General features: G+C 40.7%; 3 pseudogenes; 2 read left to right on the forward strand and 1 right to left on the reverse strand.

Moving 5' to 3' along the window:
* The first annotated feature begins 300 nt into the window (after positions 1-300).
* LOC133733413 (uncharacterized) lies at positions 301-8674 on the forward strand (annotated as a pseudogene).
* Positions 8675-10025: 1351 nt separating this feature from the next.
* LOC133733420 (receptor-like protein kinase FERONIA) lies at positions 10026-17845 on the forward strand (annotated as a pseudogene).
* A 146-nt stretch (positions 17846-17991) lies between these two features.
* On the reverse strand, positions 17992-22763 carry LOC133733431 (uncharacterized; annotated as a pseudogene).
* Between the last annotated feature and the right edge of the window lie 176 nt (positions 22764-22939).

Raw genomic sequence — 22939 nt, forward strand, 5'->3', positions numbered from 1 at the left:
GTTATATGTTATAGACTAAAAAGAAACATATTTAAAAATCATTTAAAAAATAGAAAAAATAGAAAATTATTATGGCTTAATTAAACTGGCTTAAAGGGCCGGGCCGGACTTGGCCCTAACGGGCTCAAACGAGCCGGGCTTCATTTGCATGACCCTTACCCTACCCTATTTGAGAAAGGGTAGGACCGGCGGCCAGCCCTAATGCAAGGGCCGGATCGGGCTAAATGATGAGACCTAAATCAAGACTACTGGCTCGCTACACAAACCAAGATCATTAGTTAGTTGATGTTGATCATCTTCACTTTTACGGTACACACGGCCAAAAATCAAGACATCATCAAGTTGAATATCTGTACGTAGCTTCTACTGATCAACATCGATCGACGTGGCTTTCAGAGAAACCGAACCATACGTTTATGATATCTCTATTAACTAATTCCCTCTTAATTCTTCCATCCATGAAATTCTGATCTGTAGTTCTCGGGCCTATATAACTTGATGAACCAAGCAAACTACTACGTAGGTACCTTTAATTAATAGAGTCATCACCAATATGAAACCTATTTTCATTCCTCTTAACCTTTCCAGCTTGTTTTCACTCATCGTCACCCTGCTGGTGGCGGGAGAGTCCGCACCTATCTACTCTCCTACCTATAATATCACCCTTAAATGTGGCTTTTCCGGCGACAAGGTCAGTGATTATGATTCTCGAACTTGGACGGGAGACATCAACTCAAAGTTTTTCCCCGAAGCAGTTGGTAGCACATCCCAAGTCGGAAAAGCACCACCGTCGTCCTCCTCAGGCAGCCAAGAACCATTCACCACAGCTCGGCTTTCGCACTCGGAATTCACTTACAGATTTCCCGTAAGTCCAGGCCAGAAGTTCATCCGCTTGTATTTCTTCCCAGCTAGATACAACGCGGACTTCGACAGCTCGAAATCACTTTTCTCTGTCAAAGCCGGTGGCTACACACTTCTCAAGGACTTCAACGCTTCTCTCGGTAGTATCTACTATAACTCTGAGACACTACTTAGAGAATTCTGCCTCAACTTTGAGCCAGATCAGCGGAGTCTGAACATCACATTCACTCCCAGCCAGGGTGGATACGCTTTTATTAACGGGATCGAAATCATGTCCATGCCAACCAATCTTTACCACTCGGCAGCCCAAGGAGATGGGGCTAGTTATCTTGGCAGCAGCGATAGCAGATATCTCGTTGAAAACAACACCGCTCTGCAGAAAATCTACCGAATCAACGTTGGTGGCAGCCCAGTATCTCCGAATGAAGACACCGGCTTGTACCGCACCTGGGACGCAACCGACGAGCACTTCTTAGATGATCGAAGTCAAAATTTGAGCATTCGACGAAGATCTAATACCCATCTCAATTTTGCAAAAATCCTTAACTACACTGCGCCCCAAGAGGTGTACCGAACGGGCCGGACAATGGGAGGGAACAGCACCATCAACAAGAGCTACAATCTCACCTGGGGATTCCCTGTAGATCCCGACTTTTCTTACCTGGTGAGGCTCCATTTCTGTGAGATTGATCCGAATATTACCGCGGCTAGAGATAGAATGTTTCAGATTTTCATAGCTAATTTTACAGCTGAACCGGAAGCAGACATAATCCACTGGACTACAGAAACTGGAATCGGAAATGGGATTCCCATATATAGGGACTACTTTGTGCCGATGCTGAATCTTGGAACCCAGAAGAAAGGTTCTGTTAATCTCTCTGTTGTACTACAAGCATATCAAGACGATTACCAAACTCGATATAACGATGCGATCTTGAATGGGCTGGAAATCTTCAAACTCAATGACACAGACGGCAATCTCGGCGGACCCATCCCCGAGCTATGGAATATCCCGCCAAAGGTGACGTCAGAAAGCTCTAGAAACTCGAAGAAGAAGTCGACTCATATGCTTGCTATCCTCGCTGGTGTAGTTTCGGCCTTACTTGTTCTTTCCTTCGTCGGGGTTTTAGTTTTCAGGCGTGGAAGAAAAGTCAAGGATTCCAACTCCAGCAAAGCAACAAAGTGGGGGCCCTTTTCATTTTCGACGACCAAGTCAACCAAGTCTCGTGGCTCATTTCTACCGTCCGATTTATGTCGCCACTTTTCACTGGCCGAGATCAAAGCCGCCACTCAAAACTTCAACGATATTTTCATCATCGGGGTTGGCGGGTTTGGCAACGTGTACAAAGGGTATGTGGATGATGGGTCCACACCCGTGGCGATCAAACGGCTGAAACCAGAGTCATCACAGGGCGCCCACGAGTTCAAGACCGAGATAGAGATGCTCTCCCAACTCCGCCACCTTCATTTGGTGTCCCTCGTTGGATACTGCACTGAGCAAGGTGAGATGATCTTGGTGTATGACTACATGGCATGTGGGACCCTGAGAGACCATTTGTACAAAACCGACAATCCACCACTTCCGTGGGAACAACGGCTCCAAATTTGTATTGGTGCGGCGCGTGGGCTGCACTACCTTCACACGGGGGCCAAGTGCATGATTATTCACCGTGACGTGAAGAGCACAAATATCTTATTGGATGAGAAATGGGTGGCCAAGGTTTCGGACTTTGGGTTGTCCAAAATGGGCACCTCCACTTTGTCTAAGAGTCACATTAGTACAGTGGTGAAGGGTAGTTTTGGGTATCTTGACCCGGAATACTATCGGCGTCAACAGTTGACTGAAAAATCGGACGTTTACTCTTTTGGAGTAGTCTTGTGTGAGGTTTTGTGTGCAAGACCAGCTCTGATACGTATGGCGGAGAAGAAGCAAATGAGCCTAGCTGAATGGACCAAGATTAATCATCGAAATGGCACGATTAATCAAATCATTGATCCAAATCTAAGGGGAAAGATTGCAGCCACATGTCTTAATAAGTTCGTTGAGCTTGCGTTGAGTTGTATGAATGATAATGGAAGTGAGCGGCCATCGATGAATGACGTAGTATGGGGGCTTGAGTTTGCACTGCAGCTTCAGCAGAGTGCGGAAGCAATGTTATACTCCGACGTCGAAAAGGAAGGTGAAGATGAGGTTGCATTCATGAAAGGTAATGATTCTGGGATGAGTTGTAGCTGGGAATACTCGTCGGATTCGAAGAACAGTAGAACGACCAAAACTAGTAGCGATGAGCAAATTTCTACCACCAATGAATCCATGAAAGGCATGTCTGGAACAATCTTCTCTGAGATCAAGGATCCCACTGTGAGATGATCGATGATAACGTGCATACATTATTAATGGAATTAAGAGAAATATGTGCGAATCATATATAGCTAGGTCTCATACTGTGACACAGTATTATGTTTGTGTGTGTTTTACCTCATTTCTATTTTTGCAGTTATTGAATAAATATACATGCGAAATAAATTGTTTTAGATTGAACGCTATAATATGGTAGTGTTCATATATTACCCGGCATTTAATTTTCACATGTGCTTCTACACTACTTAATGACTACCCATTATTGGTTCTACGTCTCCGGCACTCGTGGTAGAACTTGTTGACTCTAAACAAGTAACATGTCATGTCAAGATCCGAGCATGGATTAGTTTCTGGGCCTAGGAAGCCTTTTAAGACACCGTGTGATTGACAAATAAAAAAAAAAAAAAAAAAGTAACATGCCATGTCAAAAATCTTAAAATTTTGTCGTAAATACTTTTAAGTTATCGGGTCTTTCCACCAGTCTATGCTTGGCTAGCTTTAGATTAATTCATACCATCAACTTAAACAACCTAAACTAAGATGTAACATTATCTTATGCTGCAACATACATATAGATGTGCCATATATTGTGAATTCAATTAATATTAATGTAAAGATTTTCAAAATAAATTTCACCAAAAGCCTTGGTTGAGAAGATAAATGGAGATTGACAATTAGCAATTTGCCAGTTTATTTATTTATTTATTTTATTTTTTTGAAATCTGCCAATTAAGCTTATGCTATGCAAGATTGGGCGTATTTGACACTAACATATAACATTTTACAACTTCACCTCGTGTTAATTGGCTTTGCTTTGTGCTTAGGGGTGGGCGCGGTGCGGTTCGGATCGGTTTAAGACCCAAACCGCAACCAAACCGCAACCAAACCGCTTTTTTCGGTTGGCCTATATATCAAACCGCAACCGCATTACAAAAGGGATGAACCGATTATTTCGGTTACACCATTTTTCGGTGCGGTGCGGGTCGGTTTCGGTTTAGACCGATTTATTAATTTCAACTAGAAAGAGAGGGCCAAAATCATGCTTATATTTACCTAACAGTTTCAATAATGCATAAATAAATTTTGAGTGCATTTAAAGTCCACACAAATCGGCAAATGTCACCCAAATATCAAGCAACTTGCAGAAAGATCATATTTGAACACTTAACAAACCCATATATATATATATATATATATATATATATATATATATATATATATATATATATATATATATATATCAATAATCAAGCAAACATAGCAACTTATTACAAACTGAAAACCTAAACAAAAATGGATTTCTTATATATTAAAAACCAACATTTCCATCAACAGATAAATAATAAATAAATAAAATGTAATTAAAACAAATTTGGTGCGGGTCGGTTTAAATCGGGCGGTTTATGACCCGAAACCGCAACCGAACCGCTTTAATGTGGTTCAGTGCGGTGTGACCATGAAACGACACCGTTTTAGTTCGGTGCGGTTACCGAACCGCTTTTTCGGTGTGGTTCGGGTCGGTAACCGCATTTTCGGTACAAAGTGCCCACCCCTATTTGTGCTTGTTTTGAGCGTTACCCAATTACCCAAATCCATATGTGACAGCTCTTGACTCCGGTCCTTCCATCCCCTAAAGCTCAAAGAAACAATTCTCAAGCCATAGGCCACCAGTACTGTTCTTGCTTAAAATGATGTTTACATGTACCAACCCAAGTCATAGCTGGAGACCATTAGACGTGTTGTTAGTCCTGCTGCAACTTTTCTACTAAAGAAGACAACAGCTACATTGCAATTCTCCATCTGTTCTCCCAGTGACTTATTCTGAAGACTTGGTCTAAGATTACAAAATACTCTGAAGTTAGCTATACAAACGGAAAACAAGTTGCATAATCTTTATCCTTATCTCTCCTGAATGATTGAGAATCTTACATTAGAGTAGACCCAAGGATTGTATACAGAAGTCTTCCATCATGTCCCTCAAAGTCTTCCATCATGTCCCTTTCTGTTTAGAAATTCAAGTCTCTGCGTGCAACACAACAAAACCTTTAAGTCAATTTAATCACGAATCACACTAGTGCTTGAATACTGTTGACAAGAAAAGTCTCAATTTAGAGAAACAACAAACTTCTTGCATTTCCAAGTAACTACTTCACATTTGCATATTATTTTGGCCAAGGGCATGAGTCTCATTCATCAAAAGAAAAAGGAAACCTCCACTAAAACAATGGACTGGACAACTAAAGCAAACAAAGAAAAACACTTCCTCAATAATAGAGAACACTTTCCAAAATAAAGCTCTGAACTTTCCAAAGACCAAAATCGCTGCCGTTGATGCTGGACGGAAAGATTATACAACAACCCATCACAGGCTCCAGTGTTTCTTTTTTTGTTTTGTTTAATGCAAGCTTTATCACGGATTTCTGATGAAATATAGGGCATTATAACTTGTTTGATAGGGCCTGCAAAGTCTTTTAAGCTTAATTATCCTCCTTCAACCTTCAACTTTCCAAAGTCTAAAATTTGAATTAAAAAATTAAAGACAGAGTACTGTTATGCTTATGATTCTATAAGCAGAGTAGCTTCCCCTGTTTCCAACTTCATCCTTACCATCTCATCTTTCTCTACCTACAATGAAACCAATCATCACTCCTCTCTACCTCTACTTGTTCGTCCACATCCTCACTCTCTTCGTCACCGGTCAGTCGCCACCATACATTCCGGTCGACAACATCACCCTCGCCTGCGGCAATTCCGGCCAACCGAACTCCAATGACCTCAGAAAGTGGAGCGGAGATATCGACTCAAAATTCACCCCAATAGGTAACGCATCCCAATCCATAGATGCACCGCGGTCGGACACAGCCAGCCAAGTCCCTTACACCAAAGCTCGGCTCTCTCGCTCCGAATTCACTTACAAAATTCCCCTCTCTCCCGGCCAAAAATTCATCCGCTTGCATTTCAATCCAGATACATACACCCCGGACTTCCAACGCTCCAATTCCCTCTTCTCCGTCACCGCCGCCGGCTTCACTCTCCTCAAAGACTTCAACGCCTCCGTCACCGCCGACGCTTTCCGCGAGTCCCCGCTGGTCAGAGAATTCTGTGTAAACATCGAGACAGGACAGAAACTCGAGATCACCTTCACACCAAGCAAAGATGCGTACGCTTTTATCAACGGAATCGAAATCGTGTCCATGCCCACCGGTTTTTACTATACTTCTTCAGCTAATTTTGTCGACACCGGCGCAAGGTCATATCCGATCGAAAACAACACAGCTCTGGAGATGGTGTACCGAATCAACGTCGGCGGAGGCCCCATCTCGCCGAACGCAGACACCGGAATGTACCGGAATTGGGACAACGCCGACGAAACTTATTTGGATAATATAAGTAAAAAATTCAGCGTGCTACCACAGAACAATAAAATCGAGCTCAATTTCTCCAAAGTTCCAGAATACTCTGCTCCAAAACCAGTTTACACAACAGGTCGGTCAATGGGGAGGAACAAAACCATCAACAAGAGCTATAAACTCACATGGGTATTTCCCTTAGATCCCAAGTTTTATTACCTGGTGAGACTCCATTTCTGTGAGTTTGAATCAGATATTACCAAGTACGGAGATCGATCGTTTCAAATCTTCATGGCCAATCAAACCGCAGAAGAACTTGCAGATGTCATCGGATGGAGTGGAGCAAATGGGAATCCAGTTTACAGAGACTACGTTGTGGGAATGTTCATGTCTCCGGTAGGAAGCCAGAAGAAAGTTAACCTCTTTCTAGTACTCGCAGCGCTACAGAGAGATTCGTATACTACTTACAACGATGCCATCTTGAACGGGCTAGAAATCTTCAAGCTCAGCAACTCGAGTGGGAGTCTTGCCGGACCCAACCCCGACCCACCTCCGGTGAACGCACCAAAGATACTCCCGAAGAGCCCCAGTAAGAAGAAGTCTACTCCTATGGCAGCTATCATTGCAGGCGTAGTTTCCGGGTTACTTATGCTATCTGTGCTCGGATTTTTTGTTTTCCGGCGAGGGAGAAAGGCCAAGGACTATAGCTCAAGTCAAGTAAAGTGGGGTCTGCTTTCTTTTTCAACAACTACCAAGTCCTCCAAGTCCACCACGTCTTACGGTTCATCTCTGCCGTCCGAGCTGTGTCATCACTTTTCATTGGCGGAGATCAGAGCCGCCACGCAAAACTTTGATGAATCGAACGTTATTGGGCGTGGCGGGTTTGGTAACGTGTACAAAGGTACCATCAACGGTGCGTCCACCCCCTTTGCGATCAAACGGCTGAAAGCGGAGTCGTCACAGGGTGCCCTTGAGTTCAAGACGGAGATCGAATTGCTCTCCCAACTCCGTCACGTCCATCTCGTGTCTCTGGTTGGGTACTGTGACGACAACGGTGAGATGATTTTGGTGTATGACTATATGGAAAATGGGACCCTACGCGATCATCTGTACAACTCCGAAAATCCACCTCTTCCTTGGGAACAAAGGCTTCAAGTTTGTATTGGTGCCGCGCGTGGGTTGCACTACCTTCACACTGGTGTCAAGTGTATGATCATTCACCGAGACGTGAAGAGCACGAACATCTTGTTGGACGATAAATGGGTGGCTAAGGTCGCTGATTTCGGGTTGTCAAAAATGGGCACGACCACCATGTCTAAGACCCACATTAGCACCATGGTCAAGGGTAGTTTCGGCTATCTCGACCCGGAGTACTACCGTCGTCAACAGTTGACTGAGAAGTCTGATGTGTACTCATTTGGCGTAGTATTGTGTGAGGTGTTGTGTGCTAGGCCGGCTTTGATCCGTACAGCGGACAAGAAGCAAATGAACCTAGCTGCATGGTTTAAGACCTGTCATGGAAACGGAACGCTTGACCAAATCATTGACCCCAATTTGAGGGGTAAGATTGTAAATGAGTGCTTGAACAAGTTTGTTGAAATTGCAATTAGTTGTATGCATGATAATGGGAGTGAACGACCGTCCATGAATGATGTTATATGGGCGCTTGATTGTGCATCAAAACTTCAACAGACCGCAGAGGGTTCGGATTTGGATTTCAATGCCGGGAAGAAGGGTGAAGATGAGGCGTCAGTGCTGAATGATAGTGATGTAGGGTTTAGTGGCACATGGGAAGACTCGTCAGGTTCCAAGAACAGCAGGGTGACCAAAACTAGTAGTAGTTACCAAAATTCTACTGCTAGTGATTCCATTAAAGGGCTGTCAGGTACTGTCTTCTCTGAGATCTACGATCCTAATGGAAGATGATTCGATCAAATATGATCGATCGATGAGCGAGATTGTTGATGTAGTGCATTTGTGTTCAATGATCTCAACTCAGTTTGTAATTAATTATATATGTTGTGTGCTTCAATCCAAGTGAGTAGTGTGATGATGTAATTTTGAACAAGGATATATCATTTGCTCCTATTTTAAGTGCAGCTATCAGAACCGTAGTTTCCTTCTGCCATGTCAAGGAATTCTTCCAATTTTGCAAGTAATTTACAAGACTGTTGTTCACAATGTTCAGTTCTTCTGTTGTTGATGGATCTCAATGATGTCTCATTGTTGGTCCTTCTTCATTGCCTCATTTCTTCGTCAAGTTGCACATACCCATTGCTAGTTTGCTACCCAACTTATGTAGGTCTTCTACAACTAATGATAGAAATTGTCCTGTTGATCAAAAAATTTCTACATACAATCTATTGATTTGAAGGATGATAACCTACTTATTCTAGGTTTAGTTCCAAATTAAATTTCATCATAAACAATAAAAGTTTCATTTGTCCAAATGAACCAGCTCATCAACTAAAAAGAAAATTCCAAATAAACAACAGGTCGGTAGTAAATTGCTGGTGTTTTGATAATGAGGCAAAAAGACTACAAGAAAATTTGATCACGAAGTTTGTGAATTTCAAATACAATCATGACACGGTTATTTACATAAAATGAGGGAACTACAACATAAAATGAGGGAACTATAAATCAAAGATAATGTGAGAGTTTAAGAAGTGAGATGCAACTTACCGACTTGTATTTATTTATTTTTTGTGAGAAAAAGAAAAAGAAAAGATACTTACGTACAGATAAGTGTGGTCAAGCAGAACGTGATCCAAAATGAATTTTTTTTCCAAAATTATCAGCATATGATTGGCGTATACTCTTCCCATTTATCTCCAAAAAAAAAAAAAAACTTATTCATATTGCAGAAGACTAGTTAGTCCGTCAAGGCAGCTGCCTGACTTGGCCTACACAAATGAAAAGGAGAGTAAGCACCCAGTGTACTACTTGTGACTTGTCAAAGCAGTGGATTGGAGAATCTTGGAGACCTAAAGACTTAAGAGCCAAATGCCAAAGACCAAGACATTTGTGCATTAAGCGTTACAAGTATTTGATTGATGTGCATTAAGATTCTTTCGTGAGAGCGCGCCACTACCGGATGCTGCCAATTTTTTATCTTTCAAGTCTTTGCTGATCGTCTCCTTCTATTCAATAAGGTCATCTTCTTTTTTTTTTCTTTTTTTTTAGCAACTGGGAACTCACCGCCCGTCCCTCTACTTTATTTTATTAATAAATAAATAAATAAAAAACACAAGAAGAGAGAGGGGGATAATAACCAAAATCTCTCTGAAAACAAAATGAAATAAAGTACTCAAAGTGAGCACTGAGCTAAAATAGTGACAAACTGATGAATAGAGCAACCATGCAACAGAAACCACCTTTGTAAGAAATCTATCAAGCACTTCAGAATTAGTTAATACGGAAATTCGGTAAACCTTGCAAATTGTGAACAAATGCAGCTGAAGCACAAGGAGGGCAAGAGTCCCACCAATAATGCCCTCATGATCTACCCCATAGTTAGCTAAGCGATCAGCCTCTTGATTCCCTTCTTGATAAATATGTGAAAGACGAATCTGCATAGAGGAGAGAATGGTACAACAATTGACCCAATCAAGACTTAGACGCCAAGGGACTGAGCAATTTTTATTGGCAAGAAAGTGAATTGCTACCGCTGAATCACACTCAATCCAGAGAGAAGTCCATCCTTTTTCTGATGCTATTGAAACTGCATGAATAATGGCTTGAAGCTCTGCTTCTAGGGCAGTAACAATACCCATGCAGGGGCGGACCGATGTTACGGTTTGAAGGGGTCCGGACCCCCCCTTTGATTGCTGTAGATGCCATGTTTTGCAGCTAAAGAGTATATAATTAACATATGAAAGTGTTTAATTCAACTGCTGGACCCCCCTCCCAATTCTCAACCCAATCATATTAAACAACTTTAACTTGGCTATAGTAAATAAATAACATAATAAAACAACAAACAGTTTTGTTTTTTGAGAAATAATGAAGTCAACTAGTCAAGGAGTTAATTACTTTCTTTATTATCTTGTGAGTGATATATATTGATTTTTTCCTTTCTTTCGGTTACATATATTTGATCTCTTTCTTTTTGTAAGCTAGGTTAATAAAAAAAATTGATGATTGTGCATGGAGATATTGTTTTTGATACATATTTTCTTTATTTTCTAAATAATAATACTATCTTATCAAAAATAAAAGTTAAAATTGTCATGTCAAAAACTTATATTCAAACCACGTGGTGTGGTGTGTTGGTCGAATGGCTTAGCCTGGAACCCCCAGGTCTAGCGTTCGAATCCCAGCTCCATCCCGTGGCCAGCAGATTTGAGGGACCCTTTGGGTTCGTGCGTCTGCGGTGCAGTGGATTAGTCTGGCTTTGCCAGGCTTTCGCCGCAATGTCGGTGCAGGTGTCCTGGCGCTGGGATACCACTGCATGGGTGTGTGAGTTACTAACAACTAACCCGATTAAAAAAAAAAAAAAAAAAAAAACTTATATTCAAGTCTGGACCCCCCCAAGTTTCAAATCCTGATTCCGCCACTGTACCCATGGAACCAGCAAAACAACCCATACAATTACCCAAGTGATCACGAAAAATACCTCCATAGCCCGCGAGCCCTGGTGTCCCACGAGCAGCACCATATGTATTAACCTTTATCTGAAAAGCACAAGGAGCATGCCAATTTACCTCACGAATTTGATGTGCTCTTGAGGCTCTACCGCTAATTCCAAGAGCAATGAAAATACAAAGCTCATCTACTGAGTTACGCATAATTCCAAAATCCCAAGAATCAACCTCTCAAATTTGCTGCTTGATAGAGTGAATCAAATAATCAGTAGTTAAGCGACGCTCATCAAAACGAATAGAATTTCTAACATCCCAAAGAGAGTAGAAGCCAGCTCCCATCATTCCCCACCCACCATAGCAATTGCAATTGGGTACCAAAACCATGTTGCAGTGGGTAAGAGAAGAAAGCATATATATCCAGGAAATGAGTATTGACTTTAAACCAAGATAAAACTGCAGACCAGACCTTCATAGAGAAAGAGCACTCAAAAAAAAGATGGTGGGCCGTCTCAGCAGATGCATGACAGAGAGAGCACATAGAAGGAAAAGAAAAGCCTCGCTGAAGTAAGAGATCATCTGTTAAAAGCTTGCCATGAAGAAATTTTCATAAAGTAACAGAGTTTCGAGGACGAAAGCATTGACGCCAAACCCATCTATCCCAAAGAACAATTGCCTGTTTACTCCACTTTAACTCATAGGCTATAGATAAAGATAAACTCTCATCAGAAGAATCCAACCATACCAGCTTATCCTCCATGTCTGAATAAGGAAGCCTAACAACTGAAATTTCTGACCAAAGTGCAGCAAGATCAGCAATTAAATTAGTAGAGCAATACCAAGAGCCATCTTTGATGAAATCATAAACTTTGGCACATAATAATTTGCCAAGCTGATGCACAATACCCAGTCTATCAACAACTGAACCATTAAGCCAATTACCATGCCAAAAATCAATTGATCGACCATTTCCCACTAACCATTTAGAGTTGTAGAAAATATCCATAAACAAGGGTCGCATGCCAGGCCAAATAGATGATTTTTTATAGTAAGAACGTGGCTGACCTGAACATTGAAGAAACCGAGCAGAAAAAAAAAAGCAGCTGTTGGTGTAGACTTAGTTAAGAAATTTAATAAGGTCCTCTAGTCAAAGAAGTAGCTTATTCATTTTTAATCATTCCATCACATCCATCTCAATTAGTACATGTTGAATTCTCTTGCTATAAATATTTATCATGAAGAAGCTAGTCGATACACCAATTTCAAGATACAGTTTCCAAATACCAACATGAAGCCAACCATTACTCCTCTATACCTGTCCTAGCTTGTTTCTTCACATCTTTACCCTACTTGTATCTGGTGATCCACCACCTCTCTACACTCCGGTGGAAGATATCACACTCAACTGTGGCTACTCTGGAAGCTCACAGGATTTATATAGTAACCGAAATTGGACTGGAGATATCAACTCACGATTGTCCCCTATAGAAGCTGGTAACACTACCTCCCAAGTCAAAGATGCACCACCTTCCTCCTCCTCAGTTAGCCAAGTACCATACACCATAGCACGGTTATCTCGTTACTAATTTACGTACAAATTTGATAATCTCACTGCTGGCCAAAAGTTCATTCGGTTGTATTTCAACCCAGCTTCATACCCAAACTTCGAGTGCTCCAAAGCTTTCTTCTTATCAAAGTTGGCCATTATATGTTCCTCAAAGACCTCAATGCTTCAGCTAATGCGAATGCTGATTTTATGGAGACTCTACGTCAAGAATTCAGTTTGAACATTGACGATGAATGAGAGAGTATAAACATCACCCTCACTCCAAGCACCAAAGCCGAAGGTACATACGCATTTATCAACGGAATGAAATCGTTTCGATGCCAACCAATCTTTAGTGCTACTCACCTGTTTCTGTGTGAGAACACGGTATGAGAACTAAGTATGAGGCAAGGTAGCTAGAGAGGGAGAGAGAAATAACACAAGCATGTATAGTGGTTCACCTTGCCCTTGAGGCAAGGCTACGTCCACTTAGAAGTTCCATTATGAGTGAGGCCAAGTAGCCTTTGTAGTATACAAGTGTGGGGATCATGGATCCTATCCCCTTCTAAGAAGGCGTGGATTCTCTTTTATAGCTAAAGGAAGTCCTATTCTATTCTATATTTCCGATGTGGGACACAATGCACATATTGCTTCTCCTGAAGATTTTTGGAGAGCATGGGAAAGTGGCCTCCTAGCAAGATACCGGTCGACCTCCACCATGGCGAGGTAGCTCGGGTGTCGGTCTTGTTTGGCTCCAATTTTGTTGCAGCTGGACCGACTGCATGTCGTAGGCGGGACTTACCATGTCACGAAGACCATGTACGTGGTCGTTGCTTATGCTTGGCGGTATGTGGTATAAGTGGTATCAACATCACCAACAAAGAGCTACGTAGTGTCATATCTGGGCAATGAAACAAATTACTACATAGAAAACAACAATGCATTGGAGACGGTCTATCGAATCAACGTCGGTGGAAGTCCAGTCTCACCCAACGAAGACACCGGCATGTACCGGGTGTGGGATAGCGATGCCCTCTACCTTGATGATTTAAGTAGAAGATTCAGCGTGCTACCATCGAACACTACCATTGAACTTAGTTTTGAAGCAGTACCCGAATACTCTGCCCAAAAGCATTTTACATAACAGGTCGGTCAATGGGGCCGAACTTAACCATCAACAAGAGCTACCATCTCACCTGAGCGATTCCTATGGACTCAAACTTCTCATATCTGGTCAAGCTGCACTTTTGTGAGTTCGAGTATGAAATTACTGAACTTAAGGACCGAGCATTTCTAATCTACATAGCCAATATAACCGCAGAGACAGAAACCGACGTAACAAGATGGAGCGGTGAGAATGGGAGTCCGGTATACAAGGACTATTATGTATACATGACTGGCCCTGTGAACTCAAACCAAGTAAATCTCTCTGTCGCACTTTAAGCAAACCCTGACAATGGGCTTACTAGATACAACGATGCTATCTTCTACGGGCTCGAGATCTTCAAACCAAACAGCTCAAATGGTAATTTAGTCGGGCCGAACCCATATCCACCACCAAAGGCGATGCAGTCAAGCCCCAACAAACCCAACAAAAGTTGACTCATATGCTTGCCATTGCAGTCAGCGTAGTTTCTTGCATACTACTGGTACTTTCTCTCACTTTGCTCGGGTTTTTAGTCTTTAGCGAAGGGAAGTGGGAAGTCAAAGACTCTGGCTCTAGCTACCGTATAGGAAACTCATTACTACCTTCCGATTTGTGCCATTAGTTTTCACTGACGGAGATCAAGGCTGCCACCAAAAACGGCTTTGGCCACTTGTACAAGGGATACTTTGATGATGGGGCTACCCTCGTTGCAATCAAAAGGCTCAAAGCCACATCATCACAGGGCGCAATGAGTTCATGACAAAAATCAAGATGCTCTCCGGCCTGCGCCACCGCCATTTGGTGTTTTTGATCGGATATCGTGCCGATCGAGGTGAGATGATCTTAGTGTACGATTATATGGCACATGGGACCCTTAGTGATCATTTGCACCACACCGAGAAACCGCATCTTCCTTGGGAACAATGACTTCTGACTTGTATTGGTGCAGCGCAAGGTTTGCACTACCTTCACACAAGTACCAAAGGCACCATCATTCACCGTGATGTAAAGAGCACAAAAATATTATTAGACGAGAAATGGGTAGCCAAGGTTTCGGATTTTGGGTTGTCAAAAATGGGTAATATCACAATGTACAAGACCCAGATTAGCACGAAGGTGAAGGGTAGTTTCAGATATTTTGACCCTGATTACTACTGGCGTCAACAATTAACTGAGAAGTCCGACGTGTACTCATTTGGTGTAGTTTTATGCAAAGTATTGTGTGGGAGGCCAGCTGTGACCATTGTGGATAATAATCGAGTTGGCCTGGCTGGATAGGCTAAAAAGTGTCATCGCAACGGGAAACTTGATCAGATTGTTTGATCCAAACTTGAAGAGTGAAATTGCAGTCAGATGCTTGCATAAATTTGCTTCCATTGCAATGAGTTACATGGATGATAATGGGATCAATCGGCTGTCAATGGATGATGTTGTGAGAGGGCTTCAGTTTGCATTGCATATGCAGGAAAACAACGAGGATTATATTGATCACATTGAAAGGACGATTCAAGATGAGATTTCATTGGTTAAGGACAATGAAGGGTCTTGTTCTAGTGAGCAAAGTAGTGGGGCGAACGAAACCATTAAAGAGTTGACCAGGACAATTTTCTCTGAGATTATTGATCCGGTTGGAAGATAATCGATGAGCAACATAGTTAATAAGATTAACGCAATCCTTGTAGATTTTTTTTTTTTTAGAACAGTGCATTTTAAATAGTGCAAGACCTTTTTGTGAGAGTTCGAATCCCTTTACCATTTAATTGACAAGAGTCGAGCCAAATGCCAAAGACTAGCAAATTTTGTAAAGTCCAAAGAATAAGCACTACCAGGCACTATTCCATTCATGTAGATTGAGAGTCTCCAGGGCAATGCCAAGGGCAGAAATCTAATAATGTTTAACTATAAGGACTAAATTCAGTTTAGTGACTTTAGTCCCTCAAACTTTAGGCCAAACATCAGTTTGGTTTTTTTTTTTTTTTTAATCAAACTCATCCATGATCTCTCAAATTGTATCAACCTCATCCAAAATTTGAATTTGACTCCGACGCAACATTGAATGGACTCGAAATCTTCAAGCTAATTGATCCAAAAGGCCAGCTCAGAATCAACCCCGACCCAAAGATGACACCTCATAGTAAGTCATTTCCTGTGCTTGCCCTCATTGCTGGTGTAGGTTCCAGCATACTTGTGTTCTCTGTCCTCGGATACTTGGTTTTCAGAAAAAGATGGAAAGTCAAGGACTCTGGCTCCAGCAAGAGGAGAATGAAGTTTACAACAACCCCGGGTCCTCTTATCCGTGTCACTACTTTTCATTGGCAGAGATCAAAGCCGCCACCAAAAACTTCAATGATGCTTTTATCATTGGCGCTGGAGGATTTGGTAATGTATACAAAGGATGCATTGATGGTGGAGCCACTCCAGTTGCAATCAAATGGCTGAAACCAGAATCATCCCAAAGTGTCCATGAGTTGGAGACTGAAATTGAGATGCTCTCCCAACTCCGTCATCGCCATTTGGTTTCACTCATTGGATATTGTACTGATAAAGGAGAGATGATCTTAGTGTATGATTACATGGCACAAGGAACCCTCCGTGACCATCTCTACCACACTAATAACCCACCTCTTCCCTGGGAACAACGGCTTCAGATTTGTATTGGTGCAGCTCGAGGGTTGCAGTATCTTCATAGTGGTGCAAAGGGCACCATCATTCACCGAGATGTGAAGAGCACAAACATCTTATTGGATGACAAATGGGTGGCCAAGGTTTCAGATTTCGGGCTGTCCAAAGGCACAACAAACATGTCCAAAACCCACATCAGCACGATTGTGAAAGGGAGTTTCGGGTATCTAGATCCAGAATACTACCGACGACAACGTGTGACTGAGAAGTCAGACGTCTACTCATTTAGTGTAGTTCTGTGTGAGGTATTGTGTGCAAGGCCAGCAGTAATACATACAGAGAAAACAGAATTACACCAAGTGAATCTGGCAGAGTGGACCAAGAGCTGTCATCAGAATGGAGAACTTGATCAAATCATTGATGCAAGTTTAAGAGGTAAGATTGTAGCCGAGTGCTTGCATATATTCGCTGAGGTAGCAATCAGTTGCATGCATGACAATGGGACCAAACGGCCGTCCATGAATGATGTTGTAAGAGGGCTTGAGCTTGCATTGGACCTTCAACGAAGCACAGAGGGGAACATCAACTGCACTGAAAAGATCGGTGAAACTGAAACAAGCAGTAGTGAGCAAAGTTGTGCAACCAACAATTCCATTGTATGCATATCTGGGACAATCTTCTCTGAGGTCAACAATCCGAGTGGGAGATGAGACTGTTCCCTACAATTTTCTCTGGAATACAATGTCAGTTGTAAGGTAAGTACGTCTAATACTTCAATGAATCTAAACCCAGCAATGCAATATCAATTGAAGTGAGTATTCAAATCAGATAACAGTGCATTCTAAATTATCATCCTTTGCAAAATTCCCATAAGTATCACCAATGTATAGAATTTCAGAAGGGAAATAGTCCCGTCAAGTGAAACAGAAATGTCTGATGATACGAGCATCAATAATCATATAGAAAGCATAAAATGGTAATGCCTTTGTAATTGCACAAAATTTCAGTATAAATATCAAAATGAACATTATGGGAAGCATAAGAACCAGAACCTGAAGAACAATGCATGAAACTAAATTAACATCACCTGCAAAATATTTATTAAATCGCCTCAAATCTCAATTCCTGCTGATAAACAAGCAAAAAAGATTAACTCTGCCTTTCCAAACTAAAATTCGATTTAAGGTGCAAAAAAATACGAGTATAACCTGCATATCCCTGAAGTGATGCAGAACTTTCTTTGAATAACTAGCGATCACCCATGTTACCATAAACTGCATCTGGGTGGAATTTAGGACTTCCATTCGGTGGCGTTTTGATGTGAACTGGGAATTGGGTTTTCAATTGAGATTTGTGGGTTTTATACTGAGCAATTTGGGAGCCAACCCGTTTGGCTTCGGGTTTTCGACCCGGATTTTCAGATGGCTGTCATTAATTTTCTCCATTTTGAAGAGCTTTATCACAACTGACATCCAAGTGTTGTTCACACTTAGGTGTATAAGCCCAGCAGTCATTCACCATTAGAAAAGTGTAGACTGATAACAGATTTATAGATATAACAAAACACTATCCGTCAAAAATTCCAAGACATTTGGATCGTCACATCATATGGTCCAGACTAACTAAGAAAGGGAAAAAAGAAGAAAAAAAGAGCATCCTAACGAACCAAGGCTTGGGCTGCCTGGGCACCATCTTCAGCTGGCCTGTTAGCTTGAACAGTACTGATGACATGTGCAATATTGCCCTGAAATGAGAATTTTGTCACTGATTGATACACAATAAATCAAAATTCGACAATAGACTGCAAAATGACAAATAAAAGATTAAGCACTAAAGGCAGCTATTTACCCTCCAAGATGCTAGCTTTGTCTTAAGGGTATGCCATTGCTCCTTGCCAAACACACGCTGAGTAGAGCGGCTGCATACCGAGCATTGAAACAATGAAACAGATTACTCAAAGGTGAACTCAGATATGCCAAAAACAATGAACCAGTAAAACATATATTTATTACAAAAAAAACAAAAAAAAACAAAACAAACTTACGTTACAACTACAACTTCATTCATCTGGTCCATCTTACAGTCCAATAACTTGGCTGTTATAGCCTTAAAACAGGAAAAACTACCGCAAAAGACAATCCTACTAGAAAGACGCTGAACATCTGAGCCAAATGCCAATTATCTAGAGGTTTGAAACAGCTGACCTTAAGCCAGCACCTCCTCTTGCTTATAGAGACCAATGTCTAAAATCTAAACAAAGACTTGCATGTAACACTTGTATGTAACTGCAGATGACACTAAATGGCTCCAAATCAGTTTTGAACTGCTTATGTTGGTAACCTGAGTCTACGGTCTACCTCATAAAATTGGAATATATTCAAACCAAAAAAAAAAAAAATACAAGTAACTAGGATGAACATGCACAAAGTAGAAATAGGACTAAGAAAGTGCTATGTGACATCTTTGAAATTCCCCCAGACATTGCAATTCCTGAAACATGTCTGGTGTCTTCACAAATTCCACAATTGTGCGAACAGCCTCATCCTTGGCTTGGCCCAAAACAGGTGCATCTTCGCCAGATAATGTTGCCAAGTACTTAGTTAGGAACTTGAAAGACTCCTCTGCCAAGCTGAGAACACAACAAAGAAATAATCAATTATTTTATAACTAATTTAGAGAAGGCATTTACATAAAAATAAAACTTCATAGGAAAGGGCTACGCATAGGATACCTTTTACGTTCTTTTAAAACATTAGATATGGTAAGAAATAGCTGCCTCTGGTCCGAGAACTCAATATTCCACTCCTTCAAGAACCTATTGATCTGTTTGAATGAAGGGAGGACATGCTCAGTGACCTTCCCATAGATGGCCAAATTTAGAGCGCTCAAGTAAACAGAGAACTGACTATATGGGTCCTCCAGTAGGCTGTACAGATTGAACAAACTGTAAAAGAAAAATGATAAACATCAGAAGTACATTCAAAATCATATAAGCAAATGTCACAATCACACTGGTCTATTACATCTTTAAGCGCGATGCAGGTTTGTCACTTGGTAGCTGTGTAACCTTTCCAGATATAAGTTCTGCCATTTGACATACTTCATCTAGACTTTCAGAATTTGTAAAAACATTGCAGATAACAATGAAGATGCACTCAAGATCTGCGAACAGAACAACATGAATTCTTGTATGCTAAACCAAACATAGATGAATATTGACAATAGAAACAAACACTTGTCACCATTCAACTATCATTTTCTTATTGTTAAAGTTGCAGGAGGTGATCACTAGTGATCATATGGTCCAATCCTATTACAATTTCAACTGTTGTAAAGACCTTAGCAATCTTTGTAACCATAAGGGCTAGTCACTAACCAAAAAGCAGTGGCTAAGCTTGAAGCAAGGGTTATTGCTATATTGATGCAATAAGGGTAGAAATGAAAACTCTGGACCATGAACAGCATGCCGTTCATATTACTAGCTAAATAGTAGATATGTCATTGTATCATGCAGTCATGCAACACTGAGCCTCCAACTGCTAAAAAGGCATTAGGAAAACAATAGCTTACTGTACCTGTGTCTGAGACCTTTGATAGTATCACATCAGCTGAAGTTAGCATAAGTGACACCAAATCGAACCATCTAGCGTTTTCCACACATTGTATGGCTTCGTCACACAGTCTTTTAACATGCTCGCCTGCAACCTGCAGATAATTATGACATAGATAAATAACCAACTAAAAACAGAATTCACGTTCTTCTATCAGGCACATGAGTGATATGCATACTGTTTATATACAATGAAAGTACTTACATAATTGTCCAGAAACAAGAATGTGCTTGGTAATAACTATGGAGAGAGAATATAGATATCTAAAAAAAAAAAAAATGGGGGTCTAGGAAACAAATATTTTAACAAAGCTTAATGAACCATGTATAAGCTTTTCCCATTGCATATAAACACTGCATCAATTAGATGACCATGGCCTGAATGCAGATTTATTTGGTTTGTCTATTTGAATATGCATGTCACCATGAAGAAAATCTTTTTCCTAACCAAAATTTATGTAAAAGAAAACAAATGACAGCAAATAGATTAATCTTCTACCAACAACTACAGCAAATAGGTTAATCTTCTACCAACAGCTACAAATTTGAAAATGTAACTGGTCCAGAACAGGGTTACACTTTGCTAGTACGTCTTGATAAATTAAATGTAAGGATCCTTCAACCCCTTTGCAAAATTTTAAAACTCCTCCATAAACAAAACACTAATTGTATAAATTCAACTTTGAGTACCATTTTTAAAAATAATAATACTATGCCACTTCCCATCTCAACCTATCACCCCTGAATTCTAATGAACATGGTGTTAACGCTCTACATAGTACAAATTGGTTCACTTTTTCTTCTTCTTTCACCACGGAACAAAGGAATGTCTATTACAGATCCCTCAAGTTCTCTGTAGCTGGTTCACTGTTTCTATGATTTTTACCACACAAACATATCAATGAAACACTTGACTACATTTGCTAAGATTGCTCTTTTGCATCAAAGACTCAATGAAAACAATAATAGCAAATAATAAATAATAGAGAAGGCATAAAAAACATTAAGAAAATTAACTATAAATTCATTTTGATTCACCGCGCTACCAGTACTCGATTGTGCTCTGTGCTTCAAGTTAAGGCACAGTTTTTTTTTACCTATGCGTCTACAATTCTACTTCCTTTCAACGTTTTTCAGGTGAAAACTAACGAAGAAGACGAAATCCATGAAATTTGAAACAGAGAGAGGGTTTTTGGAGGAAAGAGAGGAGGTACCTCAGCGCCGGCGTCGGCCCAGGCTTGCTCGGACGACGGCGAGGGCCGGATCTTCCTCGGAGGTCTGGACTATCGTCGCCATTGTTGAAGCTCTGTGCAGCTGCGATTGGGTTTTCTCTGTTTCGTCGCAGCAGCCGAAAGCCAAGGGATTCGGAATTAGTGATGTTTACATGTACAACCTAAGTCTTAGCTGGAGACCATTAGACGTGTTGTTAGTCCTGCTGCAACTTCTCTACTAAAGAAGACAACAGCTACAATACAATGCCCCATTTGTTCACCCAAAGACTTATTCCGAAGACTTGGTCAAGGATTACATAATACTCTGAAGTTAGCTACACAAACAGAAAACAAGTTGCATAATCTATATTCTTATCTCTCCTGAATGATTGAGAATTTTACATTAGAGTAGACCCAAGAATTGTATACACGAGTCTTCCATCATGTCCCTTTCTGTTGTAGAAATTCAAGTCTCTGCGTGCAACACAACAAAACCTTTAAGTCAATTTAATCACTAATCACACTAGTGCTCGAAACTGTTAACAAGAAAAGTTTCAATCTAGAACAACAACAAACTTCTTGCATTTCCAAGTAACATCTTCATGTTTACATATTATTCATCAAAAGCAGTTATTTTCTTTGTGAGAAAAAGAAAAAGGAAAAACACTTGCAGATAACGTAGTGGAAAGGTTTAATAGTGAATTAGTGATACAGGAGAAAAGGTAACAAGAAACATATTAGTTGCAGTAACAAGAGATAGTAGTGGTTGAGAATCTGCTCATCAAATCATCAATCGTTTCTCCGTCAAAAAAAGGATATATCAATACATCAAAGATTGATAACAGACCATCATATAAATATAAATCAAACAAATAAACGTCTTGGTAATTGGCATCCACTTGTTGCAATTACCAACATAATGTTTGCAGTCCCAAAAATGCAGCCACTTCACAGGAAGCTAAAATCGTAATGAAAAACAGAAAAGCGCCATGCATATCATAATTCCAATTCTAACAAAAGCAAAGAGGATTAATTTTCTGCTTTTCCAATTCACATTTAAATGGAAATTACATGGATTCACCTGCATATCCCTGAAGTGATGATAACCCAATAAAGCTACAAATTTTGAGTTCCTGAGAACACCACAGCGCTCCTCCCAGATTACCCATTTTTCGATTTCGGCTATTCTCGTCTCGGCAAGCAGTTGTCGGAGTGCAAAACGATGGCGTTTCGATGTGATGCTGTCAATTTGGGGTTTTGATTTGGGCGAAGCGAAGAGGCTGAAGGATGAGCATATTAGGGAGGGGTTACTTTTGGTAACGATTACGAGCGAACGACTTCGTTATTCCACTTCAATTTTCGCTTCTTACCAGCGAGGAAACGACACCGTTTCTCAACTACTATTTCCCGCTGGATTTGGGTACCAAATTTTGGACCATGTCTCACTTTTACTCAAGAGAAGTTCAAAACTTTTGTCCGAGTAAATGTCACGAGTAAACACTCAATATATATATATATATATATATATATATATATATATATATAGTCCTTCTTGGCTAAAGATGTCCTTATCTTAGCTTATGAACGGATTTCAAGTTTTTGACAACTTTTCGATCATATATTCAGATTTTAATCATTTAGTTTTTA

The sequence above is a fragment of the Rosa rugosa genome, chromosome 1 (assembly GCF_958449725.1).
Source record: "Rosa rugosa chromosome 1, drRosRugo1.1, whole genome shotgun sequence".
NCBI classification, from domain to species: Eukaryota; Viridiplantae; Streptophyta; class Magnoliopsida; order Rosales; family Rosaceae; genus Rosa; species Rosa rugosa.